General features: G+C 36.3%; 1 protein-coding gene across 2 annotated transcripts in view; it reads left to right on the forward strand.

The window, feature by feature from the left end:
• The first annotated feature begins 10,613 nt into the window (after positions 1–10,613).
• The window catches only part of LOC6540104 (hemicentin-1), a 112,680-nt gene continuing 105,960 nt past the window's right edge, over positions 10,614–17,333 (forward strand). The window contains exon 1 of one of the 2 annotated variants that reach the window (XM_039374110.1): positions 10,614–10,735. The gene's annotated coding sequence lies outside the window, so the exon portion shown is untranslated. The remainder of the gene's footprint in view (positions 10,736–17,333) is intronic. The other variant, XM_039374117.2, reaches the window with a different exon arrangement.

Below are 17,333 nucleotides of genomic sequence, written 5' to 3' on the forward strand. Positions count from 1 at the left end.
TGTCTTTTACGTAATCATGCTGGCTGAAGCCTTATATCGACCTAAACACACAGCAGAGAAAATTGGCTGAAAATGATTTTGAAAAAAATTTTTTTAAGCTAATGAATAATGCTGTTTACGGAAAAACAATGGAGAATGTAGCAAAGCGTCGTCAAGTAGCTTTAGTTAAACATTATCAATCGAAACAAAATTCTCCAGGTTTTAGACAGCGCATAGCTAGAAATGATTTTCATAGCGTAGAAATATTTGGTTCAGACTTAGCAGCAATTGAGTCAACACCGTCCAAAATTATGTATGATAAACCCATATATATAGGAGTAACGGTTTTAGAACTCTCAAAATGGCTAATGTATGAATTTTATTATGACTTCCTTTTAATTAAAAGTCCATCTACGAAAATAATATATATGGATACAGATTCATTTATACTATCTTCAGAAGAAGATTTTTATCAAACTATAAAAAAAACCCACAACGCTTTGATACTTCTAACTATAAGCAAGAAAACCAATTTAATATAATACAGGCTAATAATAAAGAACCAGGAAAAATGAAAGATGAACATGCCGCTAAGGTTATGACCTCTTTTGCGGGACTTAAGGCTAAGGCATACTCTTGTTTGGTTGATGGAGAAGGAAATGACCCCGAATGTATAAAAAAATTAAAGTCGTAAAAAAATCTGTTATTAAGAGGCTGAATCATGTAGATTATATTGAATGCATTAAGTATAAAAAGACATTTTATGGCTCACAGAGAGTAATTCGTAGTAGGTCTCACATTCTTTATACCGAAATTGTAAATAAAACAAGAGAGAACGCTATAGTCGAGTTCCGCGACTATCTGATACCCGTTACTCAGCTAGTGGAAGGGAGAAGGAGAGTCTTAAACACAGTTTTTGGCGGTTTGTAGGCGTTATAGTGGGCGTGGCAGAAAGTTTTTTGGCAAATCGATAGAAATTTACAAGACTAATACAAAAATGAAAAAATATCAAAACATTTTTCAAAAGTGTGGGCGTGGCAGTTTTGGGCGGTTTGTGGGCGTTAGAGTGGGCGTGGCAAAAAGTTTTTTTGCAAATCGATATAAATTTACAAGACCAATACAAAAATGAAAAAATATCAAAACATTTTTCAAAAGTGTGGGCGTGGCAGTTTTGGGCGGTTTGTGGGCGTTAGAGTGGGCGTGGCAACATGAATCGACAAAATTGCGCTGCGTCTATGTCTCTGGAGTCTGTATGCTTAATCTCAACTTTCTAGCTTTTGTAGTTCCTGAGATCACAGCGTTCATACGGACGGACAGACAGACGGACAGACGGACATGGTCATATCGACTCGGCTATTGGTCCTGATCAAGAATATATATACTTTATATGGTCGGAAACGCTTCCTTCTGCCTGTTACATACTTTTCAACGAATCTAGTATACCCTTTTTCTCTAGGAGTAACGGGTATAACAAGAAGTAGTAAGAGTAAAGCTTACTGAAAAACAACGCAGGTTAAGAGAAAAGTTAAATAAAATTAAAGCAACGGAAACATTACCATATCAAAATTTAAATTATATAACAGGTCGTGAAAAATTGCGAAGATCAACTAGAAAAAATTTAGTGCAAATAGGGAAAAACAAACTTAATTGGATATCTTACCAATAGCAGAAATTTAAATATAAAAATGAATTATGTAAATGATTTCTTTATTACATTGCTCAGTAATGACTCATTGAATGTATTTCCTGATAATGTAAAGTGTGCATTTACAAACATTGTAAATATCTCCGAAGACATGAATGATGACTGGGAAGTAGGCATTACAGATATGGATCTGAATAATTATATTAGCAAAACAACTGCAAAAGAAACAAATTTATCTGAAGAAGCAGAGTTTGTGAGTTTAGTAAATGCTGAAACATTTAGATATAAAAACGTCGCTGTTGAATCAAAAATATCTGAATGTGGATTGATTTTTATTACCTAATTAATCCCAGGTCTGTTGGTAGTAAGAGACCTCGATGTCTTCGTGTAATGCATTGTAACGGAAAAGAAATAAATATTCAGTTTAAAAATATTGCATATTATCCTTTGGATATATGCTCTCCAAATGAAATCTCAATATTAATTACAGATTCAAGTGGATATAAAGTACCTTACGAGACTTCCGCAGTGCCGCTTTGTTAGTCTTCACTTTAGAAAAAGGAGAAGGTCAAATCTATAAATAATACATACCCAAATAATGCTTACTTAGAACACTAATAGTCATCATGGTGAAATCTTATCAGAATTATTATGTAAATCAGTGTGGAGCAGGATTGTCCAATATAGGAACCCTATATGTAACCCCGCAAATTATTCAACAAGGTCGAGGAATCGGAAACTTTTTAGTGGACTTTTTAATTACATAAAACCACTTTTCATTTCGGGTTTAAATGCTATAAAAAATCAAGCTGCAGAGACTGGAAAAGCTGTAATTAATGAATTTGGTAGAAAGCCATTAAGAAATATTATTCAAGAACAGAGTAAAATTGCTTTACAAAACCTATCAAATAAAGCAATAAATAAAATGACACGGTTTCAAAATGGCAGTGGAAAAAGAAATAAAAAGCGAGGTGGTAGAAAAAACCGAAATCATTTAACATCTAAACGACAACGTAAACATACCCAACCGTCTCATAAAAGAAAAAAATCATCAAGGAAATTAAATATTACGGATATTTTTTCGAACACAAAATGAGTAACCATATAGAATGTATGAAAGGCGAATTGGATTTGTTTGCACCACACCCTACGCAAAGTTCAATTCTACGAACCGAAGAGGTTTCTTATAATCCAATTGCATTCTTGGATGGTGCCTCTTCAATCGAATTTGTTTGTTTAGGGAATGGTGAAACATATCGAGATCTATCAAGTGTTTATTTACGACTTGTGGTGCAATTGAAAAAAAATGATAACAGCGTCATTGAAGGAAATGCTGTCGGTGTAGTAAACAATATCTTACATTCAATATTTAGAAGTTCTTCAGTATATTTAAATAACATATTAGTTTCGCAGAGTGATAATAATTATCATTATAGAGCATATCTGCAAACAGTTTTAAACTATGGGAGTGACGCCTCGGAAAGCCACTTGGCCTCGCAAGGTTATTTTCCAAATTTCGTACGATTAACATCAGGAAAATACGTTTATCCGAGCTCTAATGAAACTCTGAAAAATATATTTCAAAATAGTAATAAGGTAGAACTATTTGGAAAAATTCATGGTGATATATTTAATCAAACAAAACTTCTTGTCAATAATGTCGACTTAAGAATTAATTTTAATATTGAAAAAACTGCATTTTATTTAATGGAAAAGGATAGCGAATCAAATTTAAAGATATTAGAAGCACAACTTTTCATGAATCATGTAACTGTGAACCCAAGCATTTTATTGGCTCATCATCATGTTTTACAAACAAAAAATGCTCTTTACCCATTCAGTAAAGTAGAAGTAAAATCGTTTACAATTTACCCAGGAAACAATACGCTATCAATAGACAATGCTGTAATTGGACAATTACCAAATTTTCTAGCTTTTTGTATGATTAAAAACCGTTCATACTCAGGCAACAGAGGACTAGATCCATTTAATTTTGAACATTTTAAAATGCAACGCTTTAATCTAATGGTGAATGGAGTTCAAGTTCCTTCGCAAGCTCTGGAATTTGACTACTCGAACTCTGAAAACGTTCAAAGCTCAAGAGGCTATAATATGCCATTCAGATCAAGCGGAATAAAACATTATGATCGTGGTCTTCAAATTACCAAGGAAATGTTTGATACGAACAGTTTTATATTAGCCTTTGACTTAACTGCTGATCAGTCAAATACCACCATATGTTCAAATTTGATGTCGCAAGGCACAATAAGAATCGAAGGAAGATTTTCAGAACCTCTTAGTGAAGCCGTTACTTGTCTGGTATATTGTGAATACGATTCCATGATTGATATTGATAAGCATAGAAATATTCGAACCCTTTTTTAAAATGAATACTTTACAAATTCACAATTTGCTTACAAAACATATATACACAAAATCAATTTTTAAAGGAGTTTTCCCTTCAGACCAGCTTCCAAAAACTATTTCAAAGTATCCGGCTTTATTTATTGCAAACACCGACACATCAGATCAACCAGGAACTCATTGGATTGCATTTTATTTCGAAAGTCGCAAATCAGCAGAATTTTATTCCTATGGACAATTTCCACAAAACAAGGAATTCGTGACATTTTTAAAATCTAACGCAAATAAATATTGCTATAACAAGCAACAACTACTAGGATATTTTTCTAATACGTGTGGTCATTATTGCATAATGTATGGTCTTTTTAAATGTAAAAAGAAAACGCTAAAATATTTATTAGCAAATTTTAAGAGAAATGACTTTTCATATAACGATAAATTAATACTTAAAATGTTTAAGTCTAATTTTAAAAAATAAAATGCAGGATATTTAAGAAAATCAATGTAGTTTATTTGTTAAGTCGTTTATTTAGCTTATAATATTTTAACATAATATTGAAGGCCTCGTCTCTTAAAATTGGAAGCCTATGACACTGGCACGTATCGGGTCCTTCCGAAGCGTCATCATCACTCCAGGGACAAAGCTTGTAGTGGAATCCATATTTAGAATGGATCAGTTCTTTATCCTCTAAGTCCTCCAGAGTGCTCTTCAAATATAAAAGCTGCGTTACGTGCTCCTCAAATATCATGTCTTCGAACTGCATCAAGAAGAGCTCAATTTGTTTGGAGTCCATTATCGTTATGGTTCTTTTAAGGTTTTTAAAGACTGATGTTGGATTTAGAAAACTCAAACCTTTATATTGGAAAATTTCATTTACTTATTTATTTACTGATAAAAATTCAATTCGTGCAGAACTATATCTATTTACATCCTTCCCCTTATATACCATATGGGTAATACCATTCTCATTTAATTTCCTAAAAGGTGTCTTAGTACAGAATTTGTTTACATAACTCTTAGGTAGAAAAATCCAAACATCTTTTTCGTCCTTGTCTGCTAAATAAAGAGCTACCTTAGTTCCATAAGGTGTCTTTTTCAGCTTACAACCAGTAATCTTATACTCAAATCCAATACATATATCTTCAGTTTTTGTATAACCAATCACAGGCTTCGATTCATTCAGAGTCTCTAGGAAATCCTAGAAATTCAATAAAATTTAAACAGGATTTATTTATTAATGTCCTATATGCATACCATTTCTGACCAACGTGAGATTTGATTCGTTATGCTCTTGTAACTATTCGTATTATACTAATGCATTTACTTACAATTACGAGACTTTTATACTGTTCAGCACTACATATATATATATATTACAAGAACAAAATACTACGTGAAAGAGATACCAATATATCTGTTTTTCTCTTTATATACATAAACTCAGTTAAGCCTATGTAGAATATTTTTATATACTTGAGTATATCTATCTCATTTTGTATAAATATATAACTTCATATGAAATAAAAGGTTACTACAAACCTAATATAAGACAGCACTTTTCTCGAAAACTCAGATTCAATTTTTACTCTCAGAATGACAAAGTTGTATTGTGAGTTGTGTTCGGAAACAAAATCGTTTGCTTCACGCAGCGGTTTAAAAAAACATACATGCATAACTTCAGCTATCAAAAATCAAAATCTTCTTATTATTGTTGCTTTTTCTGTCGCAATGAACGAAAATTCTGGTTGCGATATAATTACAATGTTCATCTCTTGCTGATGCACGATGCAGAATTAAAGAGTATGCGTAAATCAATGGAAAGTTATCAAATAAAGATAAAACAAGTTTGAGAATTTAATTTTGTAAAATAGTTTTATTTAATAAATTTCTGTATAATATAGACAAATTAAAAACCTAGATCAAATAAAACGTCTAGTAATGAATGGTCATCTTCATCCTTCATTATTCGTAAATAAATGTTGGGTTGACTTGGCTCGATGAACTGATCAAAAATATGATCATCATCAGGAAACTCATAGATTATAGGATCTGTGTGCAGTATATCCATATCGAAATGCTGTGCACATTGCATTTCTTGATCGTCTCCATTGCCTCGTATAAGGTCATTTAAAACGTCCTGCGTTGCCGCTCCAAAAGGAAAATCGCTCCACTCAAGAGACGCAAATTCACTTCCAATTTGTGTAGTGGGGGTAGATGACATAGAAGGGGCAAATACTCCTCTTAAGAAGCGATCTATCGAATCCTCTGTGTCGATAGCCTCCACATAACCTTCCTTCGAGCCTTCAATTATTTCGACATCAGAGTCTTGAGTTAATGGAACATTTATTCCATTTACTGAGTCAACAAACTCTACAGTAAGATCCATTGGTATGCAGTGCTGAGGTATTATAAGAACTGATCCTGAGCAATTTAAGGGGATCCATTTTTATACACGAGTATTAGAGAGTTTGACATCTACAGGGGGTGTCTACTCTTAGAATCCACCTGATTGGTTCTCGATTTAAGGAGCCGTCACAGACTGCAGACTGCACAGACTGCAATGGGGAAGTCAGAAAAGGAGGGTGAGCTATGGGCTTGGATGCAGGTAAATAGCCGCTTGACTTTCTCGATAATAGGTTCAAAGAGTCATAAATATTTGATTTTATGGGGTCTTCTAGCATAATGAAAATGGAGACAGATCACAGATAATTTGAAATACATATCTCTGTAGGGAATTATTTCGGATGACCGCAGTCAGGGATCATGAAATTATTGGTGACTACTAGTCATTGTTACTTTATAAGTAACATTTTGCAAGGCATACATTTAAAACGTGGGTAGCTGAAAGTCGCTATGACTTCAGATTGTTTAGATTTTCTTCTGAACGGCTCCATAGCTTTTAGCTGAAAGTAGCTGGAATATACGGGAACGACGGTTTTTTAACGGTTTTATGATTATATGATTTTTTATATATACGTATACACGACCCTATAACCAGTTTGTTTGATATTTCTAAGATTTCTCAACTAATAATCCAACCACCAGTTACCTTCCCAGAAAATTGAGGACACAGTAAGGTGCATAGCCTTGAACAGAAATCTCACCCCCACCCTTGCGATCATCCTTATGACTGCTTGTGCGCGCAGGTACACCCCCTTCCAAGATTGCTTGTGCGCGAAGAAGTGCAATTGTAATTTTGAGAGTTTTTATGAAAATTCGGATTTTTAATTTCAGAATCGTGAAAAGCATACCATTGGAAAGGGCTTGAAAAATCCTTTCCAATGACACCCAACTTCTTTTTTTTTTTTTAGAGAGGGATCCCCATAGCATATACCGAATCGGCGGTTTTGACCTGTTTTCGGGTAGTAGTGGGAATATACGGGAGCGAGCGTCTTCACAGCAGTCTCCCCGTTTGGCGCTGAGGAACACAAATGTAAAGTTATCTCTCAAACCTATTTAAAATTATAAGCAACTCTTCTATACATAAATATCTACTCGACGAAGTAAAATCAATACGTAAAATTACACTCAACCCCAAAAGGGATCTCTCTAGCTCATTTTTCCTATTACACCGTTTACACACAAACCTTCTAACAGGATTTTCCTGAAACCTAATAAGTGTTCTAACAAGAATGTTCCAATAAGAATTGCATTTATCCAACTGAATGCGTCTTGACTAATCATAGGTTCGTGTCTCCGCTAAGTACCGCCGCTCCCGAACCGCCGCTCCCGTATATTCCCACTACTACAATTAAAAATACGACTTTTCATAAAAACTCCCAAAATTACAATTGCACTTCTTCGCGCACAAGCAATCTTGGAAGGGGGTGTACCTGCGCGCACAAGCAGTCATAAGGATGATCGCAAGGGTGGGGGTGAGATTTCTGTTCAAGGCTATGCACCTTACTGTGTCCTCAATTTTCTGGGAAGGTAAGTGGTGGTTGGATTATTAGTTGAGAAATATTTAGAAATATCAAACAAACTGGTTATAGGGTCGTGTATACGTATATATAAAAAATCATATAATCATAAAACCGTTAACGCTTCCTTCTGCCTGTTACATACTTTTCAACGAATCTAGTGTACCCTTTTACTCTTCGAGTAACTGATATAATAAAGTCAAAATAATGTTTTAGTCGAGTTCCCCAACTATCAGAAACCCGGAGAATAACTTTCGAATGAAGCATCAAGTTTAAATAAACTAATTAATGCATATTTTTTTTTGGGATTTATACACATTCAAAAACTATTCTTCTGGACCATAAAATGTATATTTTTGCGCATGGTGTGCGCTCCGTCACTAGGTAGACTGTCAGTTGACACGAATTTTTAGCAAGAATATCAATATGGTCCAAATTATTGTTTCTTCTTAAAAATTCTATAAATATACAAATAAGCTCATAAGGCCTTTTTAATGGCCGTTGAAGAACGAGACTCACGCATAAGAGACGGTCTCTTACTTCACTTAAATTTCATATAGTACTCAGGCTTACCACTCCCATAAGGGCTTGCAGCGGCATCCTCGTGTTCCCTATAGGAGTACTAGTAGATAATAGTATTCGGACCTGCAAATCAATTGTTCTCTACATACAAAATCTTTTGGAAACATGAATTATGTTGGTATGTTCTACTATGCCGCCCTGTGGGCTACTCCGTTGCGCGAGAAATAGACGCAAATAGGCACCAGGTATTGATTACAACGGGTAACCCGTTACTCGTAGAATGAAATGGTGTACTAGATTCGTTAAAAAGTATGTAACAGGTTTTTGATAATATAAATTATATAAATTCTTGATTAGGATACATAGCCGAGTCGATCTGGCCATGACATTCTGTCTGTCCGTATAAACGTCGAGATCTCAGGAACCCTTAAAGCTTAAAAGTTGAGATGAAGCACCCAGACTCCAGAAACATAGACGCAGCGGTTTGTTGCCACGCTCACTCTAACGCCACAAACCACCCAAAACTGTATTGATATTATTTCATTTTTTTTATTACTTTTTTAAATTTCTATTGATTTGCAAAACATTTTCTGGCCATGCCCACTCTAACGCCCAGAAATCGACCATAGCTGCCACGCACACTTTTTTTAAATGTGTTGATATTTTTAAATTTTATTTTAGTATTGTTAATTTGTATTGATCTACCGAACCACTTTGTGCAACGCCCACTCTAATGCCCACAAACCGACCAAAACTGACATGCCCACAGTTTTGAAAACTGTATTGATATTTACATTTTTTTTATGAGTTTTTTAAATTTTCTATCTATTTACAAAACGCTTTCTTGCCATTCTTCACTTTTGTAAAATGTTTTGATATTTTTTCATTATTTTATTAGTATTGTAAATTTCTATCGATCTGCGGAAAAACTTAATTGCCACGCCCACTATAACGCCCACAAACCGCCAAAAACTGCCACGCCCACACTTTTGAAAAATAATTTAAAATTTTTTCATTTTTGAAGTGGTCTTGTAAATTTCTATTGATTTGCCAAAAAAACTTTTTGCCACGCCCACTCTAACGCCCACAAGCCGCTCAAAGCTGCCACGCCCACACTTTTGAAAAATGTTTTGATATTTTTTCATTTTTGTATTAGTCTTGTAAATTTCTATCGATTTGCCAGAAATACTTTTTGCACCGCCCACTCTCACGCCCACAAACCGCCAAAAACTGTCAGTGTTGAAGACTCTCCTTCGCACTTTCACTAGCTGAGTAACGGGTATCAGATAATCGGGGAACTCGACTATAGCGTTCTCTCTTATTTTAAAAATCAAAACAGTAACATAGCATTTATAAAAACACATTAATATTGATATAAGTGTTTCTGCCTTTTAAAAATTACGTTCAATAGCAGTAAAATTTGTCCCGTCCAGCTTTGAACCAGCAACGTGTTGGACAGTCAGATAACAGCATTAGTTAAGCAGTTTTTTGTGTCCTGTGAATATTTATCGAATGCTGGGGTCCTGAGCCGGCACATTCCGTCTTTCGGGAGCTGCTCTGGACTCCAGCTTCACCTAGCTCTTGCACTCCGTCTGCAAAAACATCGGTCATAAATCGCGGCCTGCAACCGGAATAACGTCAGTTGTCAGCAGTTTGTGGCTTCTAAATGTAGAGCACATCTAGGAGCGGTGGCCAAATTACTCTTAGTTAAAAGATTTATAGCAACTTCGTAACTGAAATTTGGCTCGCTCAGTTTATAGCGGTCTATTTAAGAGAGCTGTGTTTGCGGAAACCCTCGCGAATTGACGCAGTTTTTACGTGTCCTCGGCTTTCCAACGTTTCCAATGTCACATGTCGGCTCGCGGGTACACAAGAGCAGAAAGAGAGCAGAGCAACCCTCAATACTCTCCAGAAAACGCACTTTGCGGTGCATTCCCCTTTTTGCAGAAATCTTCGCACGTTTTTGGGACAATTTTGAATGGTTTATGCAATCCAAATAGATGGAAAGGTAAATCCCAGAAACGAGTAGTCTGCCGAATCCTGCAGATGCGTGTATTCGGCTGATTTTCCTCTAGTTTCTCCGGCTTTGTCAGTCTACTTCGCTGACTTTTGCCCGACTGCGAATGAGTTCGCTTCTCGACGGGCGCTGTAAAAGAGCCGTGCAGTTTTCGTCCTCCACGCTGCGTTCAGTTGCAAACGGACCTTTCAGACGCTGAGTTCAAAGTTCGCTCGTGGTAAAGGCGGAAGCTGCAGTCCAGAAATCGTGGGAAACGTGTATATACGGACCACAGTCCTTTGCACGCGGTAAGTCCCGGGACCGAGTGCGAAACGGCCATGTAGCCGACTCTGTTCTGTGTGCCCGCATCCGGTTTTCGTTTCGGTTTCGCTCGGTGCTTGTCAACAGCTATTTATGCAGCGTGTTTTGCGTCCACATCCTAAATAAATGGAAATGTACCCATTTTAAGCGAATGCAGTGGGGCTTTAAAGCTCGTTTCACATTGGGAGTATTATATGAAAACTTAAGGGAAAGGGTAAGAAAGGATATTTTTCCAACATTTTTGGTTGACCAGAGCAAAAACATTACTTGGCAAGCCGGCGTAAGATTTCTTTTTTAAATCGCAAAGTTTTGGCACGTGCCTGAATATTGGGCGGATGCTCATCAGGTGCTGTTGGATAATAATAGTTCTGATTGATGGTAATGGGCTTATGATCGTAGGAGTGGTGTGAATCATTAAGCCTTGACTTTTTTCGAAGTGAAATCTAGTAAAATCCAATTTGGAAAATTGGAAATATACAGGTGTTGAATTTATCAAAGACCTATACGGAAGAACATTGTGCTTAAAGTAAATTACTCAGTACCAAAACGAAGTGCGGTTAATCGTCTCAAAGCAGCTCAAAGACGAATACCAAAAATTATTGTGCTTGCTTAGGTTGAATATTTTTATATATTGAGTGACGTGAAAAGAGCCAGAGAGGAATCCAAATCATTCTAAAGTTCATTTTAAAGGTTCATATGAAAAGTGAAATAGTACAAAAGCCAGCAGAAAAGTTTAGCAACTCATTCGCCAGTCAGGCGGGAGCCATTCAATCAATCAGCAAGCAAACAACAGTAAAAATTCTTGCAAAATTACAATAAAGAATGCACAAAGTGCGAAAAGTACAAAAAGAATTTTAATTAAACAAAAATGAGAGACGGGCTCTGTTGGAAAAATCGGCAACATAAGGAGTAAAAGGAAGATTGGAGCGTGATTTTTTAATTGCCAAGGCTTCCGGTATCAATGTTTTTTGTAAGTCATCGATTGGCATTTGGGGACGGGGAAGGGCACTGAACAGTCTAGCTTTGCATTTGGGGGCGTGGCGGGTGCTCCTCTTCAGGTGAAGTGCAAATTGAGGCGCCGTTTGAGTGCCACCAAAGATTAGCTTCTGGCTGAAGCGGTAAACCGACAGTAAGAAAAGGCGATGCAAAAGATTTCATAGACTAGCACAATACGAAGCATCAAGAAGAAACAGAGACGCAGGCAACAAACTGCAGATGCTTTGTCTGTCGTATAGCAGAAAATGGAAGAATGCAGAAGCGAGCGAGAGTTAAACCAAGAATCGGAAAAGGTGGCTTTAGATTAAAAACAAAGCTTAAAAATGTTAAAATTAATTTTAAAGACCGTCTCGGGAACTATAAAGGCAAGTTTGTTGGCCTATGTTACCACGGTCACAAACCGCCCAAAACTGCTACGCCCACAAGTTTAAAAAATGTTATGAAATGTTTTCTCTTTTTTATTATTGTAAATTTTTTATCGATTTCCAAAAAAACTTTTTGCCACGCCCACTCTGACGCCCACAATTTTTGATATTTTTTCATTTTTTTATTAGTATTGTAAATTTCTATCGATTTGCAAACAAATTTTTTTACGCCCACGGTAACGGCCACAAACCGTCCAAAACTGCCACGCCCGCACTTATTAAAATGGATTTGATATTATTTTCTTATTTTGGTTAGTTGGTTGGTTACTCTTGTAAGTTTTTCTGGATTTGCCAAAAATCTCTTGGCCACGCCCAAAAACCGCTAAAAACTGTCAGTGTTCTTCTTCGCAATTCCCCTAGCCGAGTAACGGGTATCAGATAGTCGGGGAAATCGACTATAGCGTTCTCTCTTGATTTATACTAGACATGCAGTGAGGTCTTCGCTGCGCAAGTTTTTTTTAGAACGCTGTCACACCCACTGCCACGCCCACACTGTTGAAATTTTTGAATCTTGTTTAATTTTGTTTTTTTTCCTTCAATTTCTATCGATATGCCAGGGAAATTTTCGTTGGCACTTCCACTAGCTGAGTATCAGATATCTGATAATCCAGAAACTTGACTATAGCGTTCTATATTTTCTTATTTAATCAAGTTTTTGCATGTTAATAGTAGTTATTAATGATTTAAAGTAGGCATTGTAAGCAACAAAAGTGCACCTTTTGGCCCATTTCGTGCGGTATTACTGCGGCAGACAATTTTACAAAACGTCCAATAATTGGAGCACCTGCCGATAAAGGGGCAGGGGAGATTCTAGCACGCAACTACCAATAATTGTTACGAATCGAATAGCTAACCCCCTCCGCGTCTTGGTAAAATTTTTTTTTGGATTGTAACTTTATACATTTTTGTTCATGCAAATCGGGTGATGGCGCTTAGCACGCACTGTGGATAACACAAAGTTTGTTGTAAAGAGTAACTCATAGATTCTCTGCGATTGCCGTAATTCAGATAGCCCAGCTAGTGTGTTGACCAGATATTTCTTAACAATTTTAGATAAAGCCTGCAGATCATATTATTATAATTGTCATTATTGTGAAAAAATGTGTATTCTAAAAATTATCAACAATTACAAATTGTACAAATTACAAATGGATTTCATGAGTCAAATGGGTTATAGTTGCTAAGATTAAACTTATATGATAAGGCATGGGGCTTAGAAATTAAGATGTATTTACAAATTTAATTTAAAGTATGTAACAGGTACACTGAATCGTTTCTGACACTATAAGGTATACATTTTTTAGATCAGCATTACTAGCCGAGTCGATCTGGTCATGTCTGCCCGTTGTAATTTTTTTTGGATTTGTTATTATTCTGGCAAATTTTTAATCGGTATACCGAAAACATTTTGGCCACGTTCACAAACCTGTAATGACAGGTATTTGTATTTTTTTCCTTACTTCTATCGGCTTACCAAAAAATTTGAAAATATCTCGTTCATTAGTTGAGTAATATCTGATAGTAGAAAAACGGTTTCCCTGATTGAAATGTTAATTTGCGTGTAGTTGTAATATTTTAAGCATGCGAAGGAGTATTATGTAGGGAAAAGCCATCTAAGAATAAGAATAATTACATTTAATTGGGTTTGATTTTTATAACCAAGTGCGATTTGATAACGTGTTATTAATTTTGGATGTTTTATCTTTTTATTTTAGGTTGATTGCTTCTGAACTGATTTCATTTAGCACTACATATTTTCAGTATTAGTGCGTCGGAGATTTTGGTTTCCCTTAGGTGAAGTTTATATATTCTTGATCAGAATTAATAGCCGAGTCGATCTGTCTGTCCGGCCGATCTGTCTGTCCGTCCGTGTGTCTTTCCGTCCGTCCGTCCGTCTGTCCGTCTGTCAGTCTGTCAGTATGAACGTCGAGATCTCAGGAATTACAAAAGCTAGAAAGTTTAGATTTAACATACAGACTCCAGAGACATAGACGCAGCGCAAGTGCCACGCCCACTTTCACTTTCAAAACTGCCATGCCCACTATTTTAAAAAATATTTTGATATTTTTTCATTTTTGTATTAGTCTTATAAATTTCTATCGATCTGCCAAAAAACTTTTTACCACGCCCTTAAACCACCAAAAACTGTCAGTGCTGAAGACTCTCCTTCACACTTCCACTATCTGAGTAACGGGTATCAGATAGTCGGGGAACTCGACTATAGCGTTATCTCTTGTTGGATTTAACAACTTTAGGAAAGTTAAATATATTGTATATCTGATATTAAACATATTGTAGTCTCTAAGTTGGTTGATCAACGTAATAAGATTCTGATCCAAGATAGGATAAGATTTTAATGTAAAAACCACGAAAAAAACGCTATACTGCATTTTCTTGACTATCAGAAACCCGTTACTTGACTAAAGGGATTATTATTTACAGAATAATTTTTATAATTTAAAAAAAAACGTTGAAACTGTGAGCGTTGCTAAATAGAAAATGCCTCCTGTTTGAAACCAGAGAGATTGAATGAGAGAGTTCCCCGACTATCAGATACCAAATTTTCACATTGACAGTTTTTGCTGTTAGTAAGCGTTAGAGTGAGCGTGGCAGAAAGATTTTTGGCTTATCGATAGGAATTTAATCTAACAAAAATGAATATAGCATATCAAAACATTTTTAAAAGATGTTGGCGTAGCAGTTTGTGGGCGTTAGAGTGGGCGTGGCAACATAAGTCAACAAACTTGCGCTGCGTCTATGTCTCTGGAAACTGTATGCTTAATCTCAACCCTCTAGTTTCTATACTTCCTGAGACTTTCATAGGAACAGACAGACGGACAATGGCTATTGATCCTGATCAAAAATACAAATTACTTAAAATTTTAAGAAAGACCTAATCCATATTTTAATCTTAAGGACATTTATCACCATTAACAAAAAGTTCAATATATTATTAAATAAGTTTATTATCTGGCGATTCAAAGCCTTTTAAAGTTTTTTACAAGTTTTCCTGTGTGCTGGTGAGAATCGCGCTCAGGGGTCCCCACCAAAGTCGGCTCGACAATCGTTCGTGTATGAAAAGTTTACTTAATTTAAAACTTAATAATATTCTTATTTAAAAAAGTAAAAAAAGAGTCCTTAAATTTATAACTTCTCTGGACGCGTTGTTTCCCTATCCCGTCGGACAGATCCTTTATCTCCGTCACACTGCTGTTGTTATGCTTGGTAGCTGATCCCACATCTTAGATACAACAGGCTTTGGAAATACAAAAGCGTGTAAGAGTATTATTAATGGCTAGAACAGGGAGGGGCGTAGGGTGTCCAGTGGGATGTGGTTGCATTGTGCCACAATATATGACCACCAGCGCATACTCACAGCCTGTTCCGATTTTTTCCAGCATTGTGGCCAGTTTTGCTAGCCTGGGGAAGCTCTCTATTCAAGTTCTGCACTAATCTATCAGTTTTTGCTTGCCTGGACATGCTGTAATAAAAAACAAGAGAGAACGCTATAGTCGAGTTCCCCGACTATCTGATACCCGTTACTCAGCTAGTGGAAGTGCGAAGAAGAGCCTTGAACACTGACAGTTTTTGGTGGTTTGTGGGCGTTAGAGCAGTTTCCAGAGGCATAGACGGAGGGCAATTACTTTGTGTGTGTTGCCCTGCCCTCTCTAATGCCCAAAAACAGCCCAAAGCTGCCACGCCCAAACTTTAAAAAAATGTTTTAAAATATTTCCATTTTTGTTAGTCTTGTAAATTTTTATCGATTTGCCAAAAAAATTTTTGCCACGCCCACAAACAGCCAAAAACGGTCAATGTTAAAATTTCCCTTTCGCACTTCCACGGGGAACTCGAGAATAGCATTTTTTCTTGATCACTTTTGAGTTCTTGCCAAATAATTAAAATTATTATGCTAAAATGCACTACAAATTAATTTGGCCCAGACAAACGCAGAAGTACTCTAAGAAAAACTTGTAATCTCTTTACTGAATCTTGAACATCGAGTACTGGCAAAGAATTTGGTACAATGTTGATCAATATGAATCCGTTATTTCTCTGTAAATTCAAGTATACGTAGAGACGAAGCGCACCTTATAAGGTGCTGATACGGTTCTGATACGCTTTTGTCAGTGCCAAGACTTTACAAAATCAAACGAGGTGACAATGTGAAGAAAACATTTAGAAGATAAATGTCACGGTTTGATAGCACGGTTGTACTGTTATTGGTAACCAAAGCTCTCTTTCAAATGATTTCGTTCATTTTTTTTACTTTTTCAAAACATACTCTCGTTTTTACCCGTTATTATGACCGGGTGGAGGTGGAAAGTTTTTTTTTGTTAAAAGAACTAAATTAACTGTATTTGAAAACACAGAAAACTAATGCATATTCAATGATTGACAAACCGAGTCGATGCTTTGAGTTTTTCGAGGCTTTAATTCGTTATGTAGCCCTTAAACGAATTTTAATTTAATTCCTTGACGTAAATTCATTTAGTTAAGGCGTGTAAGAAATCATCAAGGAATCCATTCTAAAGGAATGTGAACAGTCGTACGCTCCTGGAAGCAGCTTTAAAGTTTGCACCTTAAGACAAGATAGACAAATAAGACAAATAGAATTTACTTCTAATTTACAAATTTTTTAGTCCAATCTAGACCTTTCTCCATGTGTGTATTCAGGCCCGGCGGGCAACAACCCCCCCCCCTCCACCCACCCTCCACAACCCCCTCCCTCGCCGGGCCTGTGTGTATTATTTATATTGACCATAATGATTTTAAATTCGGGAAATTGCTCCTTACTGCTTTGCACCTTTTAGACTAATTATGAAGTGAATGGATTCTCCGAAAAGGGTATGCGAAGTTTGTCTAGCCGAAGATAGCACTAATTCCTGCTATTCCCAGTCTGCGCTGGCTCGTTCTGGGCGAGTTGGTGGGCGGACACAGTGTGAATGCGCGATGGAATGACATGCTGAAGTTGTTCGCAAAGACAATGAATAAGCACACGATACAGACGTTTTTCTCAGGTGCTGGGGAAGGGTGCATCCCTATGCATACAAGGAAAACCACAAATAAAGTTTCATAGTTTTTCTCGGACTTCATGAAAACGTATCTAAGGCAAGACGTATGGAAATTGCAACTGCACTTAAATATGCATCGGTGTGCCCATGTG

Source organism: Drosophila yakuba, chromosome 3L, assembly GCF_016746365.2.
Source record: "Drosophila yakuba strain Tai18E2 chromosome 3L, Prin_Dyak_Tai18E2_2.1, whole genome shotgun sequence".
In the NCBI taxonomy this organism is placed as follows: Eukaryota; Metazoa; Arthropoda; class Insecta; order Diptera; family Drosophilidae; genus Drosophila; species Drosophila yakuba.